The 22,697-nt window shown below is 39.4% G+C and overlaps 1 protein-coding gene and 1 pseudogene across 3 annotated transcripts in view; both read right to left on the bottom strand.

Annotated features, from left to right (window-relative positions):
• WARS2 (tryptophanyl tRNA synthetase 2, mitochondrial) overlaps window positions 1-22,697 on the bottom strand; it is a 121,485-nt gene that overhangs the window by 87,994 nt on the left and 10,794 nt on the right. The gene's annotated exons all lie outside the window — the stretch shown is intronic.
• LOC104654597 lies at window positions 19,977-20,767 on the bottom strand (annotated as a pseudogene).

Here is a 22,697-nt window from a genome sequence, read left to right as displayed (position 1 = left end):
ACTAAATATTTCACTCCATTCTCTTTTTGCTTGCATGGATTCTGAAGAGAAGTCAATTGTAATTTTTATCTTTGTTCCTCTATAGGTGTTTATTCCCTCTGGCTTTTTTCAGGATTTTTTAAAAAATATTTGATTTTCTGCATTTTGAATATAATATGCCTAGGTATAGTTTTTTTTTGGGGGGGGGGGTTGTTTATTTGTTTGCTTTTGCACTTATCTTTCTTGGTGGTCTCTGAGTTTCCTGGATCTGTGTTTGCTGTCTAACATTAATATGGAGAAAATTCTCTGTCATTTTTGCTTCAAATATTGATTCTGTTCCTTTCTCTTTTTCTTCTCCATCAAGTATTTTCATTACATGTATTTATAACTTTTATAGTTGTCCTATAGTTCTTGGATATTCTTTTCTTGTTTATCTTTTTTTTTTCTCATTGATTTTCAGTTTTGGAAGTTTCTATTGTCTCAAGCTCAGAGGTCATTTCAATGACTATGTCCACCCTACTAATGAACCTATCAAAGGCATTCTTCACTTCTAATACAGTGTTTTTGATCTCTAGCATTTTAAAACTTCTTTCTTAGAATTCCCATCTCCCTGCTTAAATTACCTATCTGTTCTTTCATGTTGTCTACTTTTTCCATTAAAGCTCTTAACATATTAATCATAGTCAAAAAAAATTCCTGGTCTAATAATTCTCATATACCTGACATATCTGACTCTAGTTCTGAGGTTGTTTACTCTCTTCAAATTGTGTTTTTTACCCATTAGTATGTCTTGTAACTTTTTGTTCAAAGCTGGACATAATCTACTAGGTAAAAGGAACTTCAGTAAACAGGCTTTCAATAGTGTAGTGGCAAGTCGTAGGGGGTGATGAAGTGTTCTATAGTCTTATGATTAGGTCTCAGTGATTTGGTGAACCTGTGACCCTGAACTGTGAAACTCACAAGTGCTTTTCAGCTTATTTTTTCATCTCTCTCCCCCTCTTAGGTGAGACAGGATGGCTAGAGGAGGCTGAAGTTAGGAATTTGCCTTCTTCCAGGTAAGTTCGACTATGACACTCTATGCTTCTGCTGTTTCTTCAACTGTAGTAAGACAATAATATAATTTTAAGGATCTCTCTTGCTTCAACTCTCCTGCTTGCTAATCTCTGTAATTCTTTCAGCAGACCTCAAGCTCTTTTCATTTACAATACATAATAAAAGGCTTAAGATGCTAAATACTTGCTTGAGGTAAAAATAAGCAAATCTGTCTATTCTAAATTATATCTAATAAGAAATAACAACAGTAAATATACGCAGTACTGAGCACTCTCCTACACTATGCCCTTTTCTTTATATACCTTACTTAGCTATCAACACAAACCTATAACATAGGCACTATTAATATTTGTATTTTACAGATAAGGTGACTAAGGCACAGAAGGGTTTAAGTAACTCAGGTAGGAGATGGTAGGGCCAGGAAGTCTGGCTCTAGTAATGACTTGATTATCACAGTCTTTCCTCTTTTATTTTTATACCAGAGAGGAGATCTGAGAACAGCTAAACACTAAAGGAAAAACAAGTCACCAACCTAAAGAAAGGGACAGGCTAGTCTGAAAGTGGCCAAATGGAAGCTATGAGTATGTGTACAATGCTTAGCAGGGACAATATTGCTAAGAATTAACACTGCTTTGCTTGATTTATAGTTTGGAGGAGACTTTGTTTGTTTTCAATACCAGGATCTAAAAGAAGAAAAGAAGAACAAGAAAGTTCTTGAGTAAAGGTCCTAAATGATGAGAAGATAGGAGTACTGACAGTATCAGTTTGGAGCAAAATATAATAACTTTGGACCTTCCAGATAACCTGAACAAGGTACACAATACCTCTTTTAGTAACCCAGCCACAACTTAGCAAGGCTTCTTCAGCTTCCTGGGTCAGGTTAGGAGATTTAGTTGTCCTAGTAATCAGAGTACAGTTGAGGACCATTCCTGTCCACAATAAAAGTAATTTTCACGGTTAGGATTTGGCAACTCTTCTTGCCATCCCATCCCTGTGTAAGAGACAAAATGGCAATTCCCTACAATTGTGCCTACTGCAGAAGCTATAAATGAATTCCTAAGTACATCCTGCAAAGAACTAAACCAAAGCCTGTTTTATCACAGCTTAGATGGCTTCCAGCTACCTTAAAATATAGCCATATGCTCCCTGATATTATAAGTCCTATTATGCAAGCCTCCTCCCCAATCTCAGAGGAGACTAGAAGACATGCCACTGCTGTTGCTTCCCATCCACATTTTAAAATAACAGAAAAAAAAAAATCAGCTTCAATTGGCTCCAGTTGGTGTGAACAATGAGATGTGGTTGTCAGATTTCTGGAAAGCTGCCAGTATGGTCATTAACTAGCCAGATACTAGGTCCACTTACAAACAGGATAATTAATACAATTTTAAATAATGTCAATATTAATGAGATTTTAAATTTGGGACTTGGGGATGGGATGAAACAATCTATGAATCAGAATCCTTCTTGCAGTATGTGCTGTCTATAAGAAAGGGGATATACTAGGACAAGGGAGATGGAGCTTCCTCAGTTGTGGCAATCAAGCTTTTCCCAATTAAAATATGGTCTTTTTTTGAAGTCTATGATGGAAGTATCCTAGTTTTGACAGTTGGCAGTAACCCTTGTGATCTATTTTACTGGGATATATATTGTCACTGAAAAAATAAAACATATTACAAAACTGGAGAGCAGACCCTGCCTGTGATCATTAGACAGACTGGACCAAGTGCCTCAAGCCTTTGATGCCCTGACATGTTATTTTCTGGATAGTGTCCAGCAACCCAATGCAGCATAGCTTTTTCTCTACTGTATCCAGATGGCAAATGGAAGAGATCAAATTCAACAGTTTCAGGACTAACCTTAATGTATGTGAAGGCTGGCTCCCCTATGAGCTTTTCAGGGATATACAATACAAAAAGGCCTTTGAACAAAGACACAAATAATTAGTTTTCTCTCTCTTTCTTTCTCTCTTCAAAACTAAACCACGAATGTGGTAATCTGGTTCAAATCGATCTTCTGGTTGAAAAGGACAGCCAAATATCTGATGAATTCTAATCACTGACACCCATGACACTTTCTGTGAAGTTCAGATGGGTGTTACTGTTAATATTCTGGAAAGCTTTTTTCTCTCCCTTCAGGCAAATATTTTTACTCTTTCACGATTTCCTTCAAAACATTAACCAAGTGTGTGTGTGTGTGTGTGTGTGTGTGTTCCCAAATGTTTAGGCAGCACTGTCTTATAGAAAGATTCTCACACCCTCTCTAAAGGCTGATTTCAGAATTGGCTAGCATAAGCATTACGCGTTTGTGCTACTGTGTACACTAGACCTTCACTCTAAGTACATTTGTACAGTAAGAAATATTATATAAAGTCTGCCTCACTGTCCCAGACTTTACTTATTGAAGATTTGACTTTCTGTCGTACCAGAAATACCTAGTTATTCACATAAAAGTCCTATGGTATACAGCATCAGACCAGCTTTGTAGTTAGTAAGTATAGTTAGTAAGTGGAGGAGGCAACAATGAGGAGGAGAGCTCAGCATTTGAAAGAAATAAATACATTTACTTTCTGGGTTCTTCCATAAAACAAAGACAGGTCAACTTAAAGTAAGAGTTGTTAGGGAGAAAAAAAATGGCAGGTAAGAGACAGGACTAACATGCAGCTCCCACTTAGAAAGAACAGGACAGTGTCTGGAGACTCACATCGTGAACTTTGGCTCCAAGAACCATCGCAGAAATATACCAGGAAAACCGAAAAAACTCACATCCCCTTTGAAAGAAGTGGCTTCCTGTTGCAAGTGCCACAAGACAGCCGAAAAACTGTGAGTTCTCAAAGTGTGAAAGGGGAAAAAGTCAGCCTCTGAACACACATCCTTACTGGGGAACCTAAAAATCCAGATCACAGGAGGATTTAACCATACTTAGAGCGAAAATGGATTTAGGGAGCCAAGTGAAATATAAAAGTAGAAGTAGCAGAAAGAGCCCTGTAGGCATTCCCAGTCCTCAGCTCAGGCCCCAGGGAAGCCATTCCTGGCCTTATCTCACAGAGGTCCTTGGAGAAGGAAAGGCAGCCAGTGGAACTGGGGAGAGGCCACAGGGTAAAGGAAGCTCCTAGCTGAACTCTGTAATAATTTCAACTGAGCAAAACTTCCCTGAGCAGAATCCAGGGCAGGGGAGTAGAGAGGAGTGAACAGGAAGTGCAGATATAAACGCAGAAGTCACAGCCAAAGGTTCAGGCAGGCAGGGAGGTAAGGACTGAGAGCCCTGCTTGCTTTCTCAGCTGAAAGGCTTTCAGGCCAAGGCAAGATCTCAGCCCTGCTCTCCTGCTGCCTGGATATAAACTCGGTGCAGTTAGGGAGGCATGGTGAAGGTGAGAATGGCCTTGCTGGCTGCAAGGGAGTGGAGTGAGGCATGTCACTGCCAGCTTTCCCCCACTTCCTGGGTGACCTGTATGATGCAGCAGAGGCAGCCATAATCCCCCTGGGAACATAACTCTACAGGCCTGAGAACCACCCCCACCATCCCCCATAGTGGCTGCAGCAAGCCCCACCAAAGGAGAGTCTGAGTTCAGACTTGCCTAACCCTGCACCCACCTGATGGTTTGTCTCCACTGGCCCTGTTAGCCAAAGACAAAAGACATAATCTCTTGGGAGCTCCACGGCCCCACCCATCACCTGAGAAACCTGAGTACTCATCCTGGCCAATGTAGGGCAAGATTATATCCCCCTTCTACTACTGCAGCTGGCACTCTCTTGAAAGTGCCACCCCTGGCTGGAGGCCAACCAACTCAACTAATAGCAGAACAACCCTGCTCCAAAGAAAGAGAAAACAACAGCTAATTCTACCATGTGCAACACCCTGGCTAACCAGAGGTCCTAAGTCTGTCCACATGACAACTTCACTGTGAGCATAACCAGTATTCAAGAAAACTGGTGCACTAAATGAAACTACAACCGAAGACTTCCACAGAGTCCACTTCACTCCCCTGCCACCTCTACCAGAGCAGGTGCTGGTATCCACAGCTGGAAGAACTGAAGATGGGTCACATCACAGCACTTTTTACAGCACTAGCCTGGATCCTGGTAGCCCCACTGGGTGGCTAGACCCAGAAAAGCAATAACAATAACTGCAGTCTGGCTCCCAAGGAAGCCCTATCCCTAGAGAAACGGGGAGAGCATCACATCAATGGATCACCCTGTGGGACCAAAGAACCTGAAGAGCAGCCCTTCAGTTCCATATCTTTCCAATGAAACAGTCTACCCAAATGAGAAGGAACCAAAAAAATAATTCTAGTAATGTGACAAAAGAAGGTTCTATAACACCCATAAATAGCTCCAAATCAAGTAGAAATCTCTGAATTGCCTGCCAGAAAAATAATTCAGAAGGTTGATTATTAAGCTAAGCAAAGAGGCACCAGAAAAAGGTGCAAATCAATTTAAATACATTTTAAAAAATATAGGATATGGATGAAAAAATTCCCAGATAAATAGATATGGTAAGGAAAAGACTACCACAACTTCTGGAAATAAAAGACACATTTAGAGAAATGCAAAACACACTGATAAGTATCAACAATGGGATCGAACAAGCAGAAGAAAAAACTTCAGAGCTCAAAGACAAAGCTTTTGAATTAACACAATCCAACAAAGACAAAGAAAAAAGAATTTTAAAAATGAACAAAGTCTCTAAGAAATGTGGGATTATGTTAAATGACCAAACCTAAGAGTAATTGGTGTTCTTGAGGAAGAAGAGCAATCTAAAAGTATGCAAACTTATTTGAGGGAATAATCGAGTAAAACTTCCCTGGTCTTGCTAGAGATCTAGATATCAATATCTAAGAAACTCAAAGAACATCTGGGAAATTCATCACACAAACATAATCACCTAGGCACATAGTCATCAGTTTATCTAAAGTCAAGATGAAGGAAAACATCTTATGAGCTGTGAAGCAAAAGCATCAAGTATCTTATAAAGGAAAACCTATCAGATTAACAGCAGATTTCTCAGCAGACATGCTGCAAGCCAGAAGGGATTGGGGTCCTATTTTTAGCCACTTTAAACAAAATATTATCAGCCAAGAATTTTGTATCCAGCAAAACTAAGTTTCATAAATGAAGGAGAGATAAAGCCGTTTTCAGACAAATAACTGCTGAGAGAGTTCACCAGTACCAAGCCAGCACTACAAGAACTGCTAAAAGGAGTCGTAAATCTGGAAACAAAACCCAAAATACACCAAAATAGAACTTCCTTAAAGCATAAATATCACATGATCTATAAAAAAGTAACACAATTTAAAAAACCCAAGGTATTCAGGCAACAACTAGCAGTGATGAATAAAACAGTACCTCACATCTCAATGCTAATGTTGAATGTAAATGGCTTAAATGCTCCACTTAAAAGATACAGAATGGGAGGATGTATAAGAATTCACCAACCAAGTATCTAGTGTCTTCAAGAGACTCACCTAACACGTAAAGACTCATATAAACTTAAGGTAAGGAGTGGAAAAAAAGATGTTCCATATAAATGGACACCAAAAGCGAGCAGGGGTAGCTATTATATCAGACAAAACAGACCTTAAAGTAACAACAGTTAAAAAAGACAAACAGAGACATTATATAATAAAAGGATTAGTCCAACAGGAAAATATCACAATCCTAAATATATATGCACCTAACACTGGAGCTCCCAAATTCATAAAACAATTATTACTACACCTAAGAAATGAGATAGACACAATAATAGTGCAGAACTTCAATACTCCACTGACAGCAATAGACAGGTCATCAAGACAGAAAGTCAATGATGAAAAAATGGACTTAAACTACACTCTAGAACAAACTGACTTAACAGATATTTATAGAACATTTTACCCAACAATTACAGAATATACATTTTTTTTCATCAGCACATGGAACATGCTCCAAGATAGACCATATGATAGACTACAAAACACATCTCAATAAATTTAAGAGAACTGAAATTATATCAAGTCTCTCTCAGACCACAGTGGAATAATACTGGAAATTAACTCCAAAAGGAACCCTCAAAACTATGCAAATACATGCTAATCAAATAATCTGTTACTAAATGATCCTTGGGTCAACAATGAAATCAAGATGGAATTTAAACAATTATTTGAATTGAATGATAATAGTGGCATAACCAATCAAAACCTCTGGAATATAGCAAAAGTAGTGCTAAGATGAAAGTTCACAGTATTAAATGCCTACACCAAAAAGTCTGAAAGAACACAAATAGAAAATCTAAGGTCACATTTCAAGAAACTAGAGAAACAAGAACAAACCAAATCCAAACCCAGCAGAAGAAAAATAACAAAGATTAGAGCAGAAGCAAATGAAATTGAAACAAACGAAAATACAAACAATAAATGAAACAAAAAGCTGGTTCTCTGAAAAGATAAACAAAATCAATACACCATTAGTGAGATTAATCAAGAAGAGAGAAGATCCAAATAAGCTCAATTAGAAATGAAATGAGAGATATTACAACTGTCACCACAGAAATACAAAAGACAATTCAAGACCACTATGAACACCTTCATGTGCATAAACTACAAAACCTAGAGGAGATGGATAAATTCCTGGAAATATACAAACCTCCTAGATTAAACCAGAAAGAAACAAAACATCTTAAAAAAAAAAAAACAAGTAATGAGATTGAAACAGTCATAAAAAAAAGTTGCCAACAAAAAAAGGTGCAGGACCAGATGGATTCACAGCTGAATTCTACCAGACATTCAAAGATGAATTAGTACCAATCCTACTGAAACTATTGAAAAATATAAAGATGGAATCCTCCCTAAATCATTCTATGAAGCCATCATTACCCTAATACCAAAACCAGGAAAGGACATAACAAGAAAAAGAAAACTACAGACCAATATCTCTGATGAACACAGATGCAAAAATCTTCTGTAGCTAAATGAATTTAACACAATATCAAAAATATAATCGACCATGATCAAGTGGGTTTCATACCAGGGATGTGGGGTTGGTTTAACATACACAAGTAAATAAATGTAATGATATATCACATAAACAGAAATAAAAACAAAAATCATATGATCATCCTAACAGATGTAGAAAAAGCATTTGACAAAATCTAACATTCCTTTATGATTAAAACCCTTAGGAAAATTGGCATAGAAGGGATATATCTTATGGTAATAAAAGCCATCTATGACAAACCCACAGGCAACATTATACTGAATGGGGAAAGGTTGAAAGCATCTCCCCTGAGAACTGGAATAAGACAAGGATACCCATATTCACCAATTCTGTTCAATATGGTACTGGAAGTCCTGGCCAGAGTAATCAGACAAGAGAAAGAAAGAAAGGGCATCCAAATTGGTAATGAGGAAGTCAAACTGTTACTCTTTGGCAATGAAATGATTGCATACCTGGATAACCCAAAGACTCATCCAAGAAGAATACAGGAGGGCAGAGCAAGATGCCTGAATAGGAACAGCTCCAGTCTCCAGCTCCCAGCGCCAGCGACACAGAAGACCAGTGATTTCTGCATTTTCAACTGAGGTACCGGGTTCATCTCACCAGGGAGTGCCGGACAATCAGTGCTGGTCAACTGCTGCAGCCCGACCAGCAAGAGCTGAAGCAGGGCGAGACATCGCCTCACCTGGAAAGTGCAAGGGGGAAGGGAATCCCTTTTCCTAGCCAGGGGAACTGAGACACACAACACCTGGAAAATCGGGTAACTCCCACCCCAATACTGCACTTTACCAAGGGTCTTAGCAAACGGCACACCAGGAGATTATATCCCACACCTGGCCGGGAGGGTCCCACGCCCACGGAGCCTCCCTCATTGCTAGCACAGCAGTCTGCAATCTAACTGCAAGGCAGCAGCGAGGCTGGGGGAGGGGTGCCCACCATTGCTGAGGCTTAAGTAGGTAAACAAAGCCACTGGGAAGCTCGAACTCGGTGGAGCCCACAGCAGCTCAAGGAGGCCTGCCTGTCTCTATAAACTTCACCTCTGGGGAAAGGGCACAGCTAAACAAAAAGCAGCAGAAACCTCTGCAGATGCAAACGACCCTGTCTGACAGCTTTGAAGGGAGCAGTGGATCTCCCAACACGGAGGCTGAGATCTGAGAACGGACAGACTGCCTGCTCAAGTGGGTCCCTGACCCCTGAGTAGCCTAACTGGGAGACATCCGCCACTAGGGGCAGACCGACAACCCACACCTCATACAGCGGGGTACACCCCTGAGACGAAGCTTCCAAAGTAAGAATCAGACAGGTACACTTGCTGTTCAGCAATATTCTATCTTCTGCAGCCTCTGCTGCTGATACCCAGGCAAACAGGGTCTGGAGTGGACCTCGAGCAATCTCCAACAGACCTACAGCTGAGCGTCCTGACTGTTAGAAGGAAAACTAACAAACAGGAAGGAACCCACACCAAAACCTCATCAGTACGTCACCATCATCAAAGACCAGAGACAGATAAAACCACAAAGATGGGGAAAAAGCAGGGCAGAAAACCTGGAAATTCAAAGAATAAGAGTGCATCTCCCCCTCCAAAGGAACACAGCTCATCACCAGCAACGGATAAAGCTGGACGGAGAATGACTTTGACGAGATGAGAGAAGAAGGCTTCAGTCCATCAAACTTCTCAGAGCTAAAGGAGGAATTACATTCCCTGCAGAAACTAAAAATCTTGAAAAAAGAATGGAAGAATGGATAACTAGACTAATCAATGCAGAGAAGGCCATAAACGAACTGACAGGGATAAAAACCATGACAAGAGAAATACATGAAAAACGCACAAGCTCCAGTAACCGACTCAATCAACTGGAAGAAAGAGTATCAGCGATTGAGGATCAAATGAATGAAATGAAGTGAGAAGAGAAGTCTAAAGAAAAAAGAGGAAAAAGAAATGAACAAAGCCTTTAAGAAGTATGGGATTATGTGAAAAGACCAAATCTATGTCTGATTGGGGTGCGTGAAAGTGAGGGGGAAAATGGAACCAAGTTGGAAAACACTCTTCAGGATATCATCCAGGAGAACTTCCACAACCTAGTAAGGCAGGCCAACATTCAAATTCAGGAAATACAAAGAACGCCACAAAGATACTCCTCGAGAAGAGCAACTCCAAGATACATAATTCTCAGATTCACCAAAGTTGAAATGAAGGAAAAACTGTTAAGGGCAGCCAGAGAGAAAGGTCGGGTTACCCACAAAGGGAAGCCCATCAGACTAACAGCAGATCTCTCGGCAGAAACTCTACAAGCCAGAAGAGAGTGGGGGTCAATATTCAACATTCTGAAAGAAAAGAATTTTCAACCCAGAATTTTATATCCAGCCAAACTAAGTTTCATAAGTGAAAGAGAAATAAAATCCTTTACAGACAAGCAAATGCTTAGAGATTTTGTCACCACCAGATCTGCCCTACAAGAGATCCTGAAGGAAGCACTAAACATGGAAAGGAACAACCGGTACCAGCCATTGCAAAAACATGCCAGAATGTAAAGACCATCGCTAGGAAGAAACTGCATCAACTAATGAGCAAAATAACCAGTTAATATCATAATGACAGGATCAAGTTTGCATGTAACAATATTAACCTTAAATGTAAATGGACTAAATGCTCCAATTAAAAGACACAGACTGGAAAATTGGATAAAGAGTCAAGACCCATCAGTTTGCTGAATTCAGGAGACCCATCTCACATGCAGAGACACACATAGGCTAAACATCAAGGGATGCAGGAAGATCTACCAAGCAAATGGAGAACAAAAAAAAGCAGGGGTTGCAATCCTAGTCTCTGATAAAACAGACTTTAAACCATCAAAGATCAAAAGAGACAAAGAAGGCCATTACATAATGGTAAAGGGATCAATTCAACAGGAAGAGCTAACTATCCTAAATATATATGCACCCAATACAGGAGCACCCAGATTCATAAAGCAAGTCCTTAGAGACTTACAAAGAGACTTAGACTCCCATACAATAATAATGGGAGACTTCAACACTCCACTGTCAACATTAGACAGATCAATGAGACAGAAAGTTAACAAGGATATCCAGGAATTGAACTCAACTCTGTACCAAGCGGACCTAATAGACATCTACAGAATTCTCCACCCCAAATCAACAGAATATACATTCTTCTCAGCACCACATCACACTTATTCCAAAACTGACCACATAATTGGAAGTAAAGCACTCCTCAGCAAATGTACAAGAACAGAAATTATAACAAACTGTCTCTCAGACCACAGTGCAATCAAACTAGAACTCAGGACTAAGAAACTCAATCAAAACCGCTCAACTATATGGAAACTGAACAACCTGCTCCTGAATGACTACTGGGTACATAACGAAATGAAGGCAGAAATAAAGATGTTCTTTGAAACCAATGAGAACAAAGATACAACATACCAGAATCTCTGGGACACATTTAAAACAGTGTGTAGAGGGAAATTTATAGCACTAAATGCCCACAAGAGAAAGCTGGAAAGATCTAAAACTGACACTCTAACATCACAATTAAAAGAACTAGAGAAGAAAGAGCAAACACATTCAAAAGCTAGCAGAAGGCAAGAAATAACTAAGATCAGAGCAGAACTGAAGGACATAGAGACACAAAAAATCAATGATTCCAGGAGTTGGTTTTTTGAAAAGATCAACAAAATTCATAGACCGCTAGCAAGACTAATAAAGAAGAAAAGAGAGAAGAATCAAATAGACGCAATAAAAAATGATAAAGGGGATATCATCACCGACCCCACAGAAATACAAACTACCATCAGAGAATACTATAAACACCTCTACGCAAATAAACTAGAAAATCTAGAAGAAATGGATAATTTCCTGGACACTTACACTCTTCCAAGGCTAAACCAGGAAGAAGTTGAATCCCTGAATTGACCAATAGCAGGCTCTGAAATTGAGGCAACAATTAATAGCCTGCCAACCAAAAAAAAGTCCAGGACCAGATGGATTCACAGCTGAATTCTACCAGAGGTACAAGGAGGAGCTGGTACCATTCCTTCTGAAACTATTCCAATCAATAGAAAAAGAGGGAATCCTCCCTAACTCATTTTATGAGGCCAACATCATCCTGATACCAAAGCCTGGCAGAGACACAACAAAAAAAGAGAATTTAAGACCAATATCCCTGATGAACATCGATGCAAAAGTCCTCAGTAAAATACTGGCAAACCAAATCCAGAAGCCCATCAAAAAGCTTATCTACCATGATCAAGTGGACTTCATCCCTGGGATGCAAGGCTGGTTCAACATACACAAATCAATACATGTAATCCAGCAAATAAACAGAACCAAAGATAAAAACCACATCATTATCTCAATAGATGCAGAAAAGGCCTTTGACAAAATTCAACAGCCCTTTATGCAAAAAATTCTCAATAAACTAGGTATTGATGGAATGTATCTCAAAATAATAAGAGCTATTTATGACAAACCCACAGCCAATATCATACTGAATGGGCAAAAACTGGAAGCATTCCCTTTGAAAACTGGCACAAGACAGGGATGCCCTCACTCACCACTCCTATTCAACATAGTGTTGGAAGTTCTGGCTAGGGCAATCAGGCAAGAGAAAGAAATCAAGGGTATCCAGTTAGGAAAAGAAGAAGTCAAATTGTCCCTGTTTGCAGATGACATGATTGTATATTTAGAAAACCCCATCATCTCAGCCCAAAATCTCCTTAAGCTGATAAGCAACTTCAGCAAAGTCTCAGGACACAAAATTAATGTGCAAAAATCACAAGCATTCTTATACATTAGTAATGGACAAACAGAGAGCCAAATCATGAATGAACTCCCATTCACAATTGCTTCAAAGAGAATAAAATACCTAGGAATCCAACTTACAAGGGATGTAAAGGACCTCTTCCAGGAGAACTACAAACCACTGCTCAGTGAAATCAAAGAGGACACAAACAAATGGAAGAACATACCATGCTCATGGATAGGAAGAATCAATATCGTGAACATGGCCATACTGCCCAAGGTTATGTATAGATTCAATGCCATCCCCATCAAGCTACCAATGAGTTTCTTCACAGAATTGGAAAAAACTGCTTTAAAGTTCATATGAAACCAAAAAAGAGCCCACATTGCCAAGACAATCCTAAGTCAAAAGAACAAAGCTGGAGGCATCACGCTACCTGACTTCAAACTATACTACAAGGCTACAGTAACCAAAACAGCATGGTACTGGTACCAAAACAGAGATATAGACCAATGGAACAGAACAGAGTTCTCAGAAATAATACCACACATCTACAGCCATATGATCTTTGACAAACCTGAGAAAAACAAGAAATGGGGAAAGGATTCCCTATTTAATAAATGGTGCTGGGAAAATTGGCTAGCCATAAGAAGAAAGCTGAAACTGGATCCTTTCCTTACTCCTTATACAAAAATTAATTCAAGATGGATTAGAGACTTAAATGTTAGATCTAATACCATAAAAACCCTAGAAGAAAACCTAGGTAATACCATTCAGGACATAGGCATGGGCAAGGACTTCATGTCTAAAACACCAAAAGCAACAGCAACAAAAGCCAAAATTGACAAATGGGATCTAATTAAACTAAAGAGCTTCTGCACAGCAAAAGATATTACCATCAGAGTGAACAGGCAACCTACAGAATGGGAGAAAATTTTTGCAATCTACTCATCTGACAAAGGGCTAATATCCAGAACCTACAAAGAACTCAAACAAATTTACAAGAAAAAAACAACCCCATCAGAAAGTGGGGAAAGGATATGAACAGACATTTCTCAAAAGAAGACATGCATACAGCCAACAGACACATGAAAAAATGCTCGTCATCACTGGCCATCAGAGAAATGCAAATGAAAACCACAATGATATACCATCTCACACCAGTTAGAATGGCAATCATTAAAAAGTCAGGAAACAAGAGGTGCTGGAGAGGATGTGGAGAAATAGGAACACTTTTACACTGTTGGTGGGATTGGAAACTAGTTCAACCATTATGGAAAACAGTATGGCGATTCCTCAAGGATCTAGAACTAGATGTACCATATGACCCAGCCATCCCATTACTGGGTATATACCCAAAGGATTATAAATCATGCTGCTACAAAGACACATGCACATGTATGTTCACTGCGGCGCTATTCACAATAGCAAAGACTTGGAATCAACCCAAATGTCCACCAGTGACAGACTGGATTAAGAAAATGTGGCACATATACACTATGGAATACTATGCAGCCATAAAAAAGGATGAGTTTGTGTCCTTTGTAGGGACATGGATGCAGCTGGAAACCATCATTCTCAGCAAACTATTGCAAGAACAGAAAACCAAACACCGCATGTTCTCACTCATAGGTGGGAACTGAACAATGAGATCACTTGGACTCGAGAAGGGGAACATCACACTCCGGGGCCTATGATGGGGAGGGGGGAGGCGGGAGGGATTGCATTGGGAGTTATACCTGATGTAAATGATGAGTTGATGGGTGCTCACGAGTTGATGGGTACAGCACACCAACATGGCACAAGTATATATATGTAACAAACTTGCACGTTGTGCACATGTACCCTAGAACTTAAAGTATAATTAAAAAAAAAAAATTAAAAAAAAAAGACTCATCCAAAAAGGTCCTAGATCTAATAAATGAATTCAGTAAAGTTTCAGATACAAAATCAATGTACATAAATCAGTAGCACTGCTATACACCAATAGCAATCAAGCTGAGAATCAAATCAGAATTCAACCCCTTTTACAACAGCTGCAATAAAATAAAATAAAATTCTTAGGAATATACCTAACCCTAAGAGATTTTGAAAGATCTCTACAAGGAAAATGATGAAATACTGCTGAAGGAAATCAGAGATGACACAAACAAATGGAAACACATCCCATGTTCATGAATGGGTAGAATCAATATTGTAAAAATGACCATTCTGCCAAAAGCGATCTATAAATTCAATGCAATTCCCATCAAAATACCACCAACACTCTTCACAGAACTATAAAAAACAATCCTAAAATTCTTATGTAACAAAAAAAGAGCCCACATAGCCAAAGTAAGACCAGGCAAAAAGAACAAATCTGGAGGCATCACATTACCCAACTTCAAACTACTACAAGGTTAGAATTACCAAAACAGCATAATACTAGTATAAAAACAGGCACGTAGTACAATGGAATGGAATAGAGAACCCAGAAATAAAGCTAAATACTTACAGCCAACTGATTTTCGAGAAAGCAAATAAAAACATAAAGTGAGGAAAGGACACCCTATTCAACAAATGGTGGTGGGATAATTGGCAAGCCACATGTAGAATAATGAAACTGGATCCTCATCTCTCACCTTATACAAAAATCAACTCAAGATTGATCAAAGACTTAAATCTGAGACCTGAAACCTAAAAATTCTAGGAGATAACATCAGAAAAATTCTCCTAGATATTGGCCTAGGCAAAGAATTCATGAGCAAGTGCCCAAAAGCAAATGCAACAGAAACCGAGATAAATAGATGGGACTTAATTAAACTAAAAAGTGCCTACACAGCAAAAGCAATAATCAGCAGAGTAAACAGACAGCTCACAGTATGGAAGAAAATCTTCAGAATCTATATACCTGACAAAGGACTAATATCCAGAATCTACAAAGAACTCAAGCAAATCAGCAAGAAAAAAGCAATCAATCCCATCAAAAAGTGGGCTAAGGACATGAATAGACAATTCTCAAAAGAAGGTATACAAATGGCCATAAGCACATGGAAAAACGCTAAAATAAAAATTAGTAATTATCAGGGAAATGCAAATCAAAACCACAATGTGATACCACCTTACTCCTGCAAGAATGGCCATAATTTAAAAATCAAAAAGTAATAGATGTTGGCGTGGATGTGGTGAGAAAGAACAGTTTTACACTGCTGGTGGGAATGTAAACTAGTACAACCACTATGGAAAACACTATGAAGATTCCTTAAAGAATTAAAAGCAGAACTACCATTTGATCCAGCAATCCCACTACTGGATATCTGCCCAGAGGAAAAGAAGTCATTTTTATGAAAAAGACATGTAGGCACACATGTTTACAGCAGCACAATTCACAATCGCAAAAATATGGAACCAGCTTAACTGCCCATCAACCAAGTGGGTAAAGAAAATGTGGTATATATACCATGGAATACTACTCAGCCATAAAAAGGAACTAAATAATGGCATTCACATCAACCTGGATGAAGTTGGAGAACAGTCTTCTAAGTGAAGTAACTCATGAATGGGAAAATCAAACACAGTATGTTCTCAAAAGTGGTAGCTAAACTATGAAGACACAATGGCATAAGAATGACAGAATGGACTCTGGGGAATTGGGGAAATGGATGCGAGGGGGGTGAGGGAGAAAAATAAAAGAATAGTAAGAGAAATTGAGAAGAAAAAATCAGCTCTCTGAGGATAGGAAAAAAATGTAGGAGTTTTTAACTTGGGTTTATGAACTTGTGAAACTGTATGCAGTTTTGAGAATGCATATACACATTTTTCAAGATAGAAGGTCAACATTTTAATCAAAGGAAATAGTGACCCCACCCTCCCCCCTCGAAAAGTGTAAGAACTCTAAGGACCAGACTTAATACACTTAGAGAAACAAAATGAGGCACATTAACATATCTAAAGAAAGAATATGTCCCCTTGAGGGGTGGAAGCTTTAAAAAAGAAGCTCTACTGGGAAAACTTTGGCCTTGGGTTTTAAAGAACTGCCCAAGTGAGTTGGCACTATGGCACAGGCCAGCAATATGTTGCCCAAGGAACAGGTGTGTCCCATACTGGAGATGGATCTTTGGATAATGATAGCTTGATTACCTTAGCCAATGAGGTGCTTCAGTGAACTCCCTTTGCTCTGATTCCATACCCATCAAGCTATCTTACTTAATAATTTGGCTTCCCAATTAAACCTGCCTGCAAGCAGAGACTATGGTAATTAGTGAAGAAAAGTAGTTGATACTCCTCATCACTCCATCTACATGTAAGACGTGTGTGTTGGGGGGAGGGTGTTTTTGACTATGTGCAAGAGCACCACTTCCTACTTATCTTATACTTATCTGGATAATAGATCTTGTCTGGTTCTCATCATCCCAGCCTCTTAATGTTGGAATGTTCACAGGCTCAGTACTCGAACCACTCCTCCCCTCTCACCCCCCCCCTCCCATCCTTCCCCTCCACTCCTCTCCTCTTCTCTTTCTAAACCTGCTGCACAGATAATCACACCCTATCTCAAGGCTTTCAGCACAGTCTATACAGTGGACTCTCAAATGTATATCTCCATCTATACCTCTCCCCTAAGCTTTGCTCTCACATGTGTAACTGCCTACCTGACATTTCCACTTAGATGTTCACAAAGCATCTAAACTCAATTTGCCTAAAACTTAACTCCTGATAACCCCTGATCTTCCCTCCCAAAATCTTGTTACTGTTGCATTATTTTCTATCTCAGTAAATTGCAAATTCATTCTTTCAGTTGCTCTGGCCAGAAACTTTGGAATCATCATTGACTGTTTTGTTTCTTTCATCTTCCATCTAATTAGTCAGAAAATCTTATTTGCTCTAGCTTTAAAATAAATATCCATTGCCGGGTGTGGTGGCTCATGCCTGTAATCCCAATGCTTTGGGAGGCCAAGGTGGGCAGATCACTTGAACTCAGGATTTTGAGACCAGCCTGACCAACACAGTGAAACCCTGTCTCTACTAAAAATACAAAAATTAGTCAGGCATGGCGCGCTCCTATAGTCCCAGCTACTTGGGAGGCGGAGGCAGGAGAATTGCTTGAATCCAGGAGGTGGAGTTTGCAGTGACCCAAGATAGCGCCACTGCACTCCAGCCTGGGTGACAGAGTGAGGCTCTGTCTCAAAAAATTGAATGAAATGAAATGACATGAAATAAAATACAAAAATAAAATAAATATCCAGAACCTGATCACGCCTCATGAAACCATCTTCACCACTCACCCTAGTCCAAGCCACCATCATCTCTTGCTTGAATCCTGTAGCCTCTTACCTGGTCTCCTTGCTTCTACTCTTGTTCCTCTGTATTCTATTTTTAACATGATAACCAGAGTGAGACTTTAAAACTTACATCATATCACGCTATTCTCCCACACAAAACCTTCCCATGACTTCCCAATTTAATGCCAGAAAAAGTCAAAGTCTTTACAATTTATTCTAAGGTTCTATACAACTGACCTCCCAACGTCCACCCTCCTATTAGCCATCTGACTTCGTATATTATTACTATAATGAACAGCATAATGCAAACCACCCCAAGGTTAAGGTCCTGGCTCTTCACCCTTGTTAGCTGTGTGTATTCTGTTGCTTGTGTGGCAAGTTACTTAACATCTGTTTCACAGATCCTCATCTGTACCGTCTTATAGGGTTGTTATAACAATTAAATGAGTTAATACTTGTGAAGTATTTAGAAAAGTATCCAACACATAGTAAGTGCTATATAGTATTTGTTACAGAAAATGCTCACTCTCCTGCAGCCATACTGGCTTCTATGCTGGTCTTCAAACATGACAGTTTAGCCCCCACCTCGTGGCTTTTCCATTCTTCTTTCCTCTTCCTCGCATCCTCTTCCCTCAGATATCTACTTTGTACATGTTCTCACCACCTTCAGGTCTTCCATTAAAAGTCACCTTCTTGGAGGCCTCTGCTGACCACCCAATTTACAACTGTGATACCCTTTGGCTCCCCACCTCCTGACTCCTGCTTTGTTTTATTCTCCATATCACTATTATCTAACATACTATATATCTTAATTACTTGTTGTCTGTCTCTCCTACTGGAATTTGAGATTTCTGTTTTTCAGTGGTCTATCTCCAATACCTACCACATAATAAGTATTCACTAAATACTTGTTGAATCAATACTATAAAATACTCACAACTTTATTACTCTCATGAATTAGAGATGAGGACAGAATTCATCAGGTGACATTTTCAAATAATCCTCCACTGAACAGGGTCTTTTAATCATTCAGGAGACAATGGGTCCAAAAAGTTTTACATGACTACATAAACGAGAGAAGAGTAGATATTTACACTTATTCAGGCCTCTGTTGTTATCTTTCCACCTCTTGAATACTCTTCTAAACTGATTAAAGGATTAGGAAGCTGGCTGTCTCTCTGCCTCAAATTCTATTCTCCAAGAGAGTTCAATTATCAGGTAGACTACTCATCCAATACACTAGCATTCAATACATTTGTTGGATCTCCTCAACCTCAATCCTTTATTCCCATGTTATACCCTGGGCCTTGCCATTACACAGCATTTCTCCATTTTTGAAATCATGTCAATATTCTACTCAGTCTGCAACCTTCTACCTTTTAACGCTTTCATTCTCTAATTCCCACTATATGTGCTCTTCAAGCTTATTTAGAAATCACAGCCTTTGGTTTTTCCATTTTTTGCTGATACGCACTCCCTACCTGTCTTCTCTTCTTCCCTACCCAGCCTGGCCCCAAGGTCATCACTTGGACTAGGTTCTCCCGAGCAACCTCAGCTCCCCTTGCCACAGTGTACCAATAGCCAAGACAAACATTCCAATCGTGGATCAAGGGTAAAGAACTCATTCTTCACTTATACCCCTTACTAGCTGAGCAGTTTTGGGGAAAAAAAAAAAAAAAAATCTCAAAATAATGCAGAATTTTGTTCCAAATCTAATTTGCAATTTCTAATTTCAATGAGGCTCTCAACCCTGCTTATAAAACCCTTTTTAAAAACCTACATAATACCTACAGTGTGCCTAGCACTGTTCTGCATAGTTACAAAATATTAACTCATTGAATTCTCATACTCATGGTAACACTCTGAGGTAGATACTATTTGTTTTTGGTTTTTTTTGTTTTTTTTCCCCACAAATAGAGGACTTTTTATTTGCCACTATTATAAGTCTGAACTTCAAACAGATTCTTGGACTGGTGGTTCATATACAGCAGTTCGTTCAACTTTAGCACCTGTCTTGTCCCCAGTGACTTTTCCAAAACTGCTACCTTCACCATGAAGCTCCATAAGTTTTCCCAATTCAAACTTGGGCTTCTTCAGCATTTTTACTTTTCTAACGAAGACATCATAGAGAGGATAAATAGATTGGCAAGCCTTTTCTATGTCTTTTCCATTACTGTCTGGAATCAATTTATTGACCACTTATTTCAAGTCATTTGTCTGCACCTCTCAGGTCATGATTTCCATCATCTTCTTCCGGATTTGGAGGACCTGTTGGTGCTGAGCATAAGTGGTCTTCCGTATCTGATTGTTGCATTTTTTAGTGAAACCAACACAGAACAAATGAAGCAAGTAACCATCAGTAGTCTTGACATCAATGTGAGCTTCAATCATTGTCTGCCATTTTTTGACCATGGAACACATTTTGTCACGGGTAAGATCCATGCCATGGATGTTAGGCAGTTTTTGCCCTGAATCTCTTCAGTAATTAGCTTGAATTTTCTAAATGCAACTTCATCATTCTGCAAATCAATAAGACTCACTTCAAACACACAACCCTTGAAGCCATCAGATGCAATTTTGATTCCTTGGGTCCTGCTGACTAGCATCTTTCCAATATTTCTTACATTGAACATAGCAAGTGCTTTCACATCATACCAATCCTTCTTAGAAAATGGATCAACCACTTTCTTCTTGGCTCCCTTTTTGCCGCCTTTTATAAGGCGCTTGTTCTTGCCAACCGCCATGGTACTGCTCAGAGAGTCAAAAACTGAGGTATATACTATTATGGTCTCTGTTTTACGGATGAAAAAAAAATTAAGGCACAGAAAAATCAAGTGACTTCACAAGGTCACACTGCCAGTAAGCAGTAGCGCTTACTAGCTCCAAATCCTGGCAGGCTAGCTCAAGCTTTTATCTCGATGTTCTTCTCCATGTTATAAATGAAAATGAGGTACAGAGAGGCTCAGTAACTTGCCCAAGGATACACATTTATTGAATGGAAGAACTTTTGTTTGAATGCAAGGAAACTGATTGCAGAACCCATACACAAACCCACTAACCTATAACCATCACCTCAGGACTAAAGCCATCTGAGAGAATGATGCTCAGCAGGGTTTGGAGCTCCTTGATTTCCCACGCCATTCTCAGCAAACTTACCTAGACCCACACCTACCTCTACCTTTCTCCCACTCTCCTAGTGTTCAATCATTTGCTCTGGACAAATTTTTTCCCATTTCTTTCCATCTCTTTCCTGTATCGTCAATCTCCCCATCTTTACTTGCTCTAACAGTCATGTTCAAGTTTCTTTCATCCCAAAAGACCTTACCTTCAAGAAAATTTTTGGTAAGGCCATTCTTTATAGCTCCCTTCACCTGCTCACTCCCTTCTCAATCAGGATCTTCAAAAGAGCAATACTCACTTTCTCACCTTTTCTCTCATTGTAACTGAAGTTCTTCACCAATAACTCTTCTAAAGCTTTTGTTGCTAACGTCTTTAGTGATGATACCAACTGTAAATTCTTTTTTTTTTTTATTTTTATTTTTTGAGATGGAGTCTTGCTCTGTTGCCCAGGCTGGAGTGCAGTGGTGCGATCTTGGCTCACTGCAACCTCCACCTCCTAGGTTCAAGCTATTCTCCTACCCCTAGGGTTATAGGCACCCACAACCACTGGCCTGTAATTTTTGTATTTTTTAGTAGAGATGGTGTTTCACTATGTTGGCCAGGCTTGTCTCAAACTCCTCAGGTGATCCACCCACCTCAGCCTCCCAAAGTGCTGGGATTATAGGTTAAATTCTAATGGATAATTTTTAGTCTTTATCTTACCATGTCACTATCTTGCTCTTCATTTCTTCTTCTTGACATTCTCTACCCCCTTGGAATCCTTAGATCTACACTCTAATGATTCTTCTGCCATCTCTGTCTCCCTTTTTTAATTCCTCAACTCTGGTCTCTTCCCCAGGGTTTGAACTGAGAGAAGTTTAAAAAAGCTTGATTTAACATTCCCCGCCACCCACCCACTCCTATCCCCCCACCCCTGCAATGTACATGCTTTATTATTAATGATCTCCCTGTAGAAAATGCAATTTAAATGGTATCCAGCTGACAGTAATCCCATCAGTGGTCATGGCTTTGTTACTCCTTTTTGAACAGCCACCCCTCTCATTCCCCATTCCTTCTAACTTGTGGTCAAAATGGAAACTGGCTGACCCTATATCCACATGGTTGGTCTAAAGGTAAGCATCTGACTTTCCAAAAGACAGGTATAATGGAAGCCTGACCAAAAACCCTGCTAGCTAGATGGAAAAGAAAGACAAGAGGGCAAACTCTGTCTCTATTTTAGTCATAGATATGTTAATATATTTTCAGTCAAAATTAAGGGAATGTGGTCTGCTAAAGAAGTTTTGTTCTATTTTAGAATGTGAGAAACAGTGCAGGAGATGTCAGGTGGATGCTGAAACACTGAAATTTCAAAGACACTTTAAAGATTTATGGTTATAAAGTATAACTGGTTCTGGATTTTACAAGATGTCTGGCCACTGTAGTCACAGACTGCAAGAGAACGTTTGTGTCCTCCCAAAATTCATACGTTGGAACCTAATTCCCAATGTAATGGCATTAGAAGATGGGGCTTTTGGGAGGTGATCAGCGCCCTCATAAAAAAGATCTCAGAGAATG

The sequence above is a fragment of the Rhinopithecus roxellana genome, chromosome 8 (genome assembly GCF_007565055.1).
Source record: "Rhinopithecus roxellana isolate Shanxi Qingling chromosome 8, ASM756505v1, whole genome shotgun sequence".
Classification (NCBI taxonomy): Eukaryota; Metazoa; Chordata; class Mammalia; order Primates; family Cercopithecidae; genus Rhinopithecus; species Rhinopithecus roxellana.
Note: the sequence above shows the minus strand (reverse complement) of the source record. Positions and strands in the feature narration are given on the sequence as shown.